The 7,500-nt window shown below is 39.0% G+C and overlaps 1 protein-coding gene and 1 long non-coding RNA gene across 2 annotated transcripts in view; both read left to right on the top strand.

The window, feature by feature from the left end:
- Positions 1-7,500, top strand: part of LOC138005715 (maternal protein exuperantia-like) — a 160,377-nt gene that overhangs the window by 53,019 nt on the left and 99,858 nt on the right. The gene's annotated exons all lie outside the window — the stretch shown is intronic.
- The window catches only part of LOC138005403 (uncharacterized), a 6,914-nt gene continuing 2,069 nt past the window's right edge, over positions 2,656-7,500 (top strand). The window contains exons 1-3 of the long non-coding RNA XR_011123820.1: positions 2,656-2,923; positions 3,715-3,788; positions 6,712-6,814. This is a non-coding gene — a long non-coding RNA (uncharacterized lncRNA). The remainder of the gene's footprint in view (positions 2,924-3,714; positions 3,789-6,711; positions 6,815-7,500) is intronic.

Below are 7,500 nucleotides of genomic sequence, written 5' to 3'. Positions count from 1 at the left end.
CCCTTCTCTGGCAGCTTTAAGGGGAAGCAGTATGGTTTGGATTACCCACCTTCCGAACATTTCAGGAATAATACGTCGTGTATTAACCTTGGGGGCAATTTCTCTGAAAGGGAAAGTGGGAGAAGTTGAACTGCCCTATCTTGTACTTCCTTTGACTGTGGACCCCACAAAACCGAGACTGTGCCATGACGCTCGTTTTTTTAAATCTATGGATGAGGGACACGCCTTTCAAGTTAGATACCATTTTGGATTTACCACGATATGTGGGCGGTGATACTTATCAAACGATACTTCACGACAAGTCAGGGTATGACCATCTCCTCTTGTCCGTGGAAAGTAGAACCTTCTTTGGTATACAGTGGGGTGCATGGTACTTCGTCTACAACACCCTGCCTTTTGGCTGGAAGATAACCCCTTTTGTATACCACTCCACTGGCCTGGTGGTATCTAATTGCTTCCGATCAATAGGGATACCTTGTTCATTGTACATAGATGACCGGCACAATGGCCAACTTCAGATCCCGCCCAACCAAGGAGCCTATGCAAACCTCACAAATCTTGACGAGCATAATTTAACAGCCGCAAAGTCTGCTATGTTTTTGGTGGTTTTTTTTCTGATCAGGCTAAGATATTTTCTTGGATTGTCAAAATCCATCCTGATGCCTCGAAAGATTGTCCCATATTTGGGTTTCCTGTGCGACTCCTCTCGGGAGGTATTCCATCTTATGGCGGAATAGAAGGAGAAGTTTCTTGATCTTATTGAACAAACCCTCACATGTTCAACGGTCTCTGTCAAAAGCCTCCAACGTCTGGTTGGCAAATCTGTGTCGTTTTCACTGGTGGTCCCGGGAGCTCTACTATTTACAAGGGAGATGAATAATGCTGTTTCCAAGGCCCTACGCACATCCAGACCTATCAAGTTATATGAACACAGGGTGAAATAAGGCGTTTCCGAAATTCGGAAAAATGACGGAAACACGATACATCAACTTTCCGTTATGTTTCCGCAGGGCGGATACAACAGGAAACTCGATAGAGAAAAACGATCATAATGTTTCGCGTTTCCGCAGCATTTCCGCTGACTGAAACGCGTACGGATGTTTCATTCGTGTTTCCGCAAAACGGATTCGCTCAGAAAATCGAGATTTTTTTCCAAGGGGCTTTTCCTCTTTCGGCAAAATGAAATGGCGCCAGTTCAGCGTACATGTTTACTACTGAATTTGCGCTCTAAACAATACCTGGACAATTGTTTTGCATCATGCAAATACATCAATTTTTCATCAAAAGAAGCCTGGACAACCTCGGAAATTCTCGGGAAAGATAAATATATATACATGGTGCATACATACGGCCTGTTTTATAAATATCTTCCGAAAACGAAGGGAACCGAATGAAGGCCACGGATGAAAAACTTCATACAGCATCATACATCTCACTTAATCACGGTATAGTTGGAAGCAAGGAAAGCGCTAAATATTAGGACAACCGATAAGTTTTATTAGTACTTACAGGATTACACCAGCCATGTTTGGAACTCAGTCCAAAACCCCAAAACCTCTTAGGATCCGAAAACCTCTTTGTGGACCTACGAAAATTTAGCTTATCAAACGAGTTGATAAGGGAAAACGCTCTAAAGGTCAACGACGCAGCATCACAGTTTCTTAAGAAACTTAAGCCTTAATTCCTTTCTTAATCAGGGGTTTACTTATTCTAAAAAAGTGATCTTGAACATGTTTCAAGACCAGAAATACGTCCAAGACTCGCAAAATTAAATTCGATTCAGAAATAACCTCACTGAGTTTAAAAATTTTGCTATCAAGCTTGTAAGTGAGAAAAAGCCTTTGAAGCAAGTCCACGTGACGCCTAGGGGTATATGATATGATAAAATTACTCGCATCTTCCTAGTCAATGACCCTCAAATGTAAAGGGTCGCGTATACCGATCGCGCAACGTTATTTTAAATCACGCGTTAAAACATCAACCCTACTTATGAAGGCTTAAGAATTAACCGAAACATTAGCCAAAACGTCCTAAAAAACCACCCACACGTATATATTACAAGTCAGTTACAAGCATTAACATTTTCAACAAGGTATAATACAGTTATACTTTATAGTGTCTCCTTGATCTTTGTTTTAAAAACCTTTGACATCGGAGACCCAGGGGCAGTTAGTCAAAACCGGACGAAGGAATCACTAGCATTATGAGGACTGGCAAAGGTCCGGCGTCCCGTCCTGGCTGGCTTCCCCAGGGGTTACCGAGAATGAAATCATTTGTAATACTTGCAGCCTTCTACAAGCCTCGCAAATATCTATCCAAGTTTCAACTGAAATGCAAAGATACGGACGGAGTAATACTGGGCCGCAAAAAGATATATCGGAGTCAAATAACGAGGACACACGATTATACATTGTACTGTCAATGTTCTGATGCTTCCTATTTATGGCAATGAATCGCGAAATGAAAATGATACAATCTTCTCGAAACGCTATGTGAAGAACACCAATATTGCTTCGCTTAAACTGTAACTTCCACATTCACTATCAGTTTATCGACCTTTGAAACCTTCTCCCATTTTGTCCTTACCGCGCATGATTGCCTCGTTTTTGAACCCAGGTCAATTATAATTGCGCGCCTTTTGAATCTTGCTATTTCGCTCTTTGGTCGTTCTCTTGAAGTCCTTCGGTTTCGGCAAATGATAAAATGGTTTCACGGGAAGGTTGCCCAAGTACTAGCAATGCTCAAGTACAGCAAAAAAGTGACTCCAAGTTCCATGGAAGCCGTTTTGAAAGAGCTGGCTGAACTGAGGTCCGTTAACCAAAAGCTTAACGATCGTTTCGACGCAATGTGCAAATCAAAAGCGAAGAAGAGTCTCTTCAGCTCCAAACAGCGCTCGTCGACGTCGGTTGATCCAAGTTGTTCCGTAAGTACTGAATTGTAGTTTGCTGCAATCTTATTATTTTCAGTCTCGGTCAAATTAAGTGAACTCCAAAGGGTCCTTCGTTCAAAACTTGTTACTGCATGCGTTGTAATCAATATAATTATGAGTTTTACCAAGAACGTTTATTGTTACATTATGATTACAGTAATGTACCGAGAAAAATCTTACCGAGTAAGAGTTACAGCGATTGTGAAATTAATGTATTTTCATAAGAATTGTGAACGAATATATCACCTTAGTGCTTTAGCGGCAAAGTTTATAATGTTAAGGTTTAGAGTTACGTGTGTTCCTTTAAGCCAGTTTGTAGCATTTCTGCGAACAAGTACTTGCATGACTCTTTTTATTCTCTTACGCGTTTCGTGCGACAGAGGCTCACTTCATCAGGGATTTTTTATTCCCTGGCAAGGAAATAGCTCCATACTGAATATTAAGTTCATGCGAAAGGATGTGATAAAAATGATGTTCAATGCAGGAGTAGTGAGCCACCCACCCCGCAAGAGAGCTTGCTCCCAGGCTAATGCAGGAGATGCCACTTAGGAGAAACTAGATTTGCAAAATTTCCTGGGCGGCATTCTCCCATTCCTCCCTCGAGGCTCGTGCCTTTGAAGCTAAAAAACACTCCCTATTTTCCTTCAAAAGTGGTTAGAATCTATGGGACTTGTGCACCTCTCATTCACTTAAAGGTATGGTGGACATTGTCCTGTGTCACTTAAAAAGACTGACATTTCGAGAAAGCCAACCATGGTGATTTTCTTTTTGCGTTTATGTAAAAGGACGCTGTCAGAAAGACCTACAGAGAATTGAGGAAACAGAGGGAGGATTTTGCAGGCTTTCTGACAAGTGCCAGGTTGGTAAATAGATGCTCCCTTGTCTATGCTATACAAAATCACAAATACAGTAATCTTTCAGAAATAAACCGTGGTGGGAACCAATGTTCACCATCTTGCAGAAGCCGATGCAAACATGAATACTCATTTGTACCAATTTCTACCTCAACTATGTCACATACAGCTGTCCTGGACTATTGTTAGTGGAATTCTTTGCTGTCCAAAAATTAATGTTCACTAAAATTTAACCAAGTTCGGAACCTACATGTAGGTATCCAAACTTTATCCTCTTTCTTTTTTGGTTATTCTTTCCCTTTTTTTTTCGCCTGACCACTTCCGGATGATAATAATTATTCTTGTATGAGGAGTCAACTGTATTGGAAATTACTGTAATTAAATACACCTCTCTCTCTCATTGTGGTATATGTAGTCCCAAATTTCTTTGGGTGGGCTGTGCTAAAAGCTGCATAATATATCTCCCAGACAACAAAATAACACTTTCGTCAATGCTGTACAATTTTCAAAGTGAAAATATCTCATGAATTTATTCATTAGGGTCATGCAAATTGTACAAATATAGAGAGTTTCAAAGAGAGTTGTGACTTAACAATTGGCTTTCATTGACAAAAGTCAGGCCGCCCATCTCTGAGTGGGCTGTGCCAAAGCTTTTTATCCATCTTTGAGTGGACAAAATGGCACTTTTGTCAATGATGTCAAAATTTTATTTTAAACGTATGATTTCATTGAGGTTAGGTTATGCCAATTATATTGTCAACTGAGTTTCCAAGAGAGGTTTGACTTAACAATAATTGGCTTTCATTGACAAAAGTCAGGCTACCCATCTTGGAGTGGGCTGTGCCAAAGCTGTTTATCCATCTTTGAGTGGACAAAATGGCACTTTTATCGATGATGTCCAAATTTCATTTTGAACATTATGATTTTGTTGTGGTTAGGTTATAAAAAATGCAAATTATATTGCTCACTGAGTTTCAAAAAGATTTGTGACTTAACAATAATTGGCTTTCATTGACAAAAGTCAGGCCGCCCATCTCTGAGTGGGCTGTGCCAAAGCTTTTTATCCATCTTTGAGTGGACAAAAGTGCCATTTTGTTAAAAATGATGTCAAAATTTTATTTTAAAAGTATGATTTCATTGAGGTTAGGTTATGTCAATTATATTGTCAACTGAGTTCCCAAGAGAGGTTTGACTTAACAATAATTGGCTTTCATTGACAAAAGTCAGGCTGCCCATCTCTGAGTGGGCTGTGCCAAAGCTGTTTATCCATCTTTGAGTGGACAAAATGGCACTTTTGTCAATGATGTCAAAATTTTATTTTAAAAGTATGATTTCATTGAGGTTACATGTAGGTTATGCCAATTATATTGTCAACTGAGTTTCCAAGACAGGTTTGACTTAACAATAATTGGCTTTCATTGACAAAAGTCAGACTGCCCATCTCTGAGTGGGCTGTGCCAAAGCTGTTTATCCATCTTTGAGTGGACAAAATGGCACTTTTGTCAATGATGTCCAAATTTCATTTGGAACGTATGATTCCTTTGATGTTGGGTTATGCAAATTATATTGCTCACTGAGTTTCAAAGAGAGTTGTGACTTAACAATAATTGGCTTTCATTGACAAAAGTCAGGCTGCCCATCTCTGAGTGGGCTGTGCCAAAGCTTTTTATCCATCTTTGAGTGGACGAAATGGCATTTTTGTCAATGATGTCCAAATTTCATTTTGCACATATGATTTCATTGAGGTTAGGATATGCCAATTATATTGCCAACTGAGTTTCCAAGAGAGGTTTGACTTAACAGTAATTGGCTTTCATTGGCAAAAGTCAGGCTGCCCATCTCTGAGTGGGCTGTGCCAAAGCTGTTTATCCATCTTTGAGTGGACAAAATGGCACTTTTGTCAATGATGTCCAAATTTCATTTGGAACGTATGATTCCTTTGAGGTTGGGTTATGCAAATTATATTGCTCACTGAGTTTCAAAGAGAGTTGTGACTTAACAATAATTGGCTTTCATTGACAAAAGTCAGGCTGCCCATCTCTGAGTGGGCTGTGCCAAAGCTTTTTATCCATCTTTGAGTGGACCAAATGGCATTTTTGTCAATGATGTCCAAATTTCATTTTGCATGTATGATTTCATTGAGGGTAGGATATGCCAATTATATTGCCAACTGAGTTTCCAAGAGAGGTTTGACTTAACAGTAATTGGCTTTCATTGACAAAAGTCAGGCTGCCCATCTCTGAGTGGGCTGTGCCAAAGCTGTTTATCCATCTTTGAGTGGACAAAATGGCACTTTTGTCAATGATGTCCAAATTTCATTTGGAACGTATGATTCCTTTGAGGTTGGGTTATGCAAATTATATTGCTCACTGAGTTTCAAAGAGAGTTGTGACTTAACAATAATTGGCTTTCATTGACAAAAGTCAGGCTGCCCATCTCTGAGTGGGCTGTGCCAAAGCTTTTTATCCATCTTTGAGTGGACAAAGTGGCTGCACTTTTGTCAATGATGTCAAAATTTTATTTTGAAAGCATGATGTTACATTGCTGAGATTATGCAATTTAAGGTTTTATCTGCTACTGAATTTCAAAGAGAGTTGTGACTTTACAAATGGCTTTCATTGACAGAGTTAGAGTAGTGCAAGAGCTGTTAATCCCTCTTTGAGAGTTAAAATAGCAATTTGGTCAATTGTGTTAAAATATCATTAAAATATGATTTCATGACCTTGGTTTAAGATAATGATTCTCTACTTCTAGCAAGCATAATTACATCTTACAAAGCATGTTACACTGTACATGTACTTCATATCCAAATGGTACTTCCAATGATTACACCCTCTAGCTAAGAGATGCCACCTAGGTGGAAATTACCTTACCTGCATGTTCACTTTAATTTTAATCATTTGATTTGCTTTGTCTTAAACCCTTGAGATATGACCATGAAGGGAACAAGAAGATTGAGGAAATTATTGTCAAAGAAATCAGAGGAAATTAATTTTTGGAAAGGAAAAATGGGTCAAGGCAGAGATAAAAGGTACAGTTCATATTAACACATTGCATTTTTGTGCAGTACCTCTCCAGGGTATTGTAAATCCTATGTCAGTCAGGTATAACAAAACAGAAGGCAATAGTCTGTCAAACTGCCCTTCCTTAGAATACAAAAGAGCACATGAATTGCGAGTAAAACCACCTCTTCACACCAATTATTGCTTCCATTCTTTTGGCAATGTAAAAAGGATGTTATTTTCTTATCTTCCCCTTCCCCACTGTTACATCTCTTAGAAGTCATGGTACAAATTGTATCATGGTTCTGTACCTTTTTTTGACAATGGTGTGTGCCATGTACATGTAGAATAATAATTATTGGTGTTGGCAAATCAGTTGATGTAATTTCTATTGATAGCAACAAGGGCAATAATTTTAAATTAAATTATAGTGTGTCTGTGATTGAAATAATGATCATGAGAAGACAAATGGCTTGCACAGATATGTCCAGGTTTGACCCAGGATTGATATGTCCAGGATTGATTAATTAGATGCACACCGATTTCATTAAACCTCATGAAGCATCTCCTTGGTCTTCGCCCCAACTTCAACACCACTCAAGTCTAAGACTACAGACAATTAACATCATAAAGTGTCCCCTATACTCTTATCTTCAAATAAAGATACACAGCAGTAGTTACCCTAACCTTAAAATGACGCTAACCCTAACTTTTA

The sequence above is a fragment of the Montipora foliosa genome, chromosome 6 (assembly GCF_036669935.1).
Source record: "Montipora foliosa isolate CH-2021 chromosome 6, ASM3666993v2, whole genome shotgun sequence".
Lineage (NCBI taxonomy): Eukaryota > Metazoa > Cnidaria > Anthozoa > Scleractinia > Acroporidae > Montipora > Montipora foliosa.
This window is presented reverse-complemented; position numbering and strand designations above follow the sequence as displayed.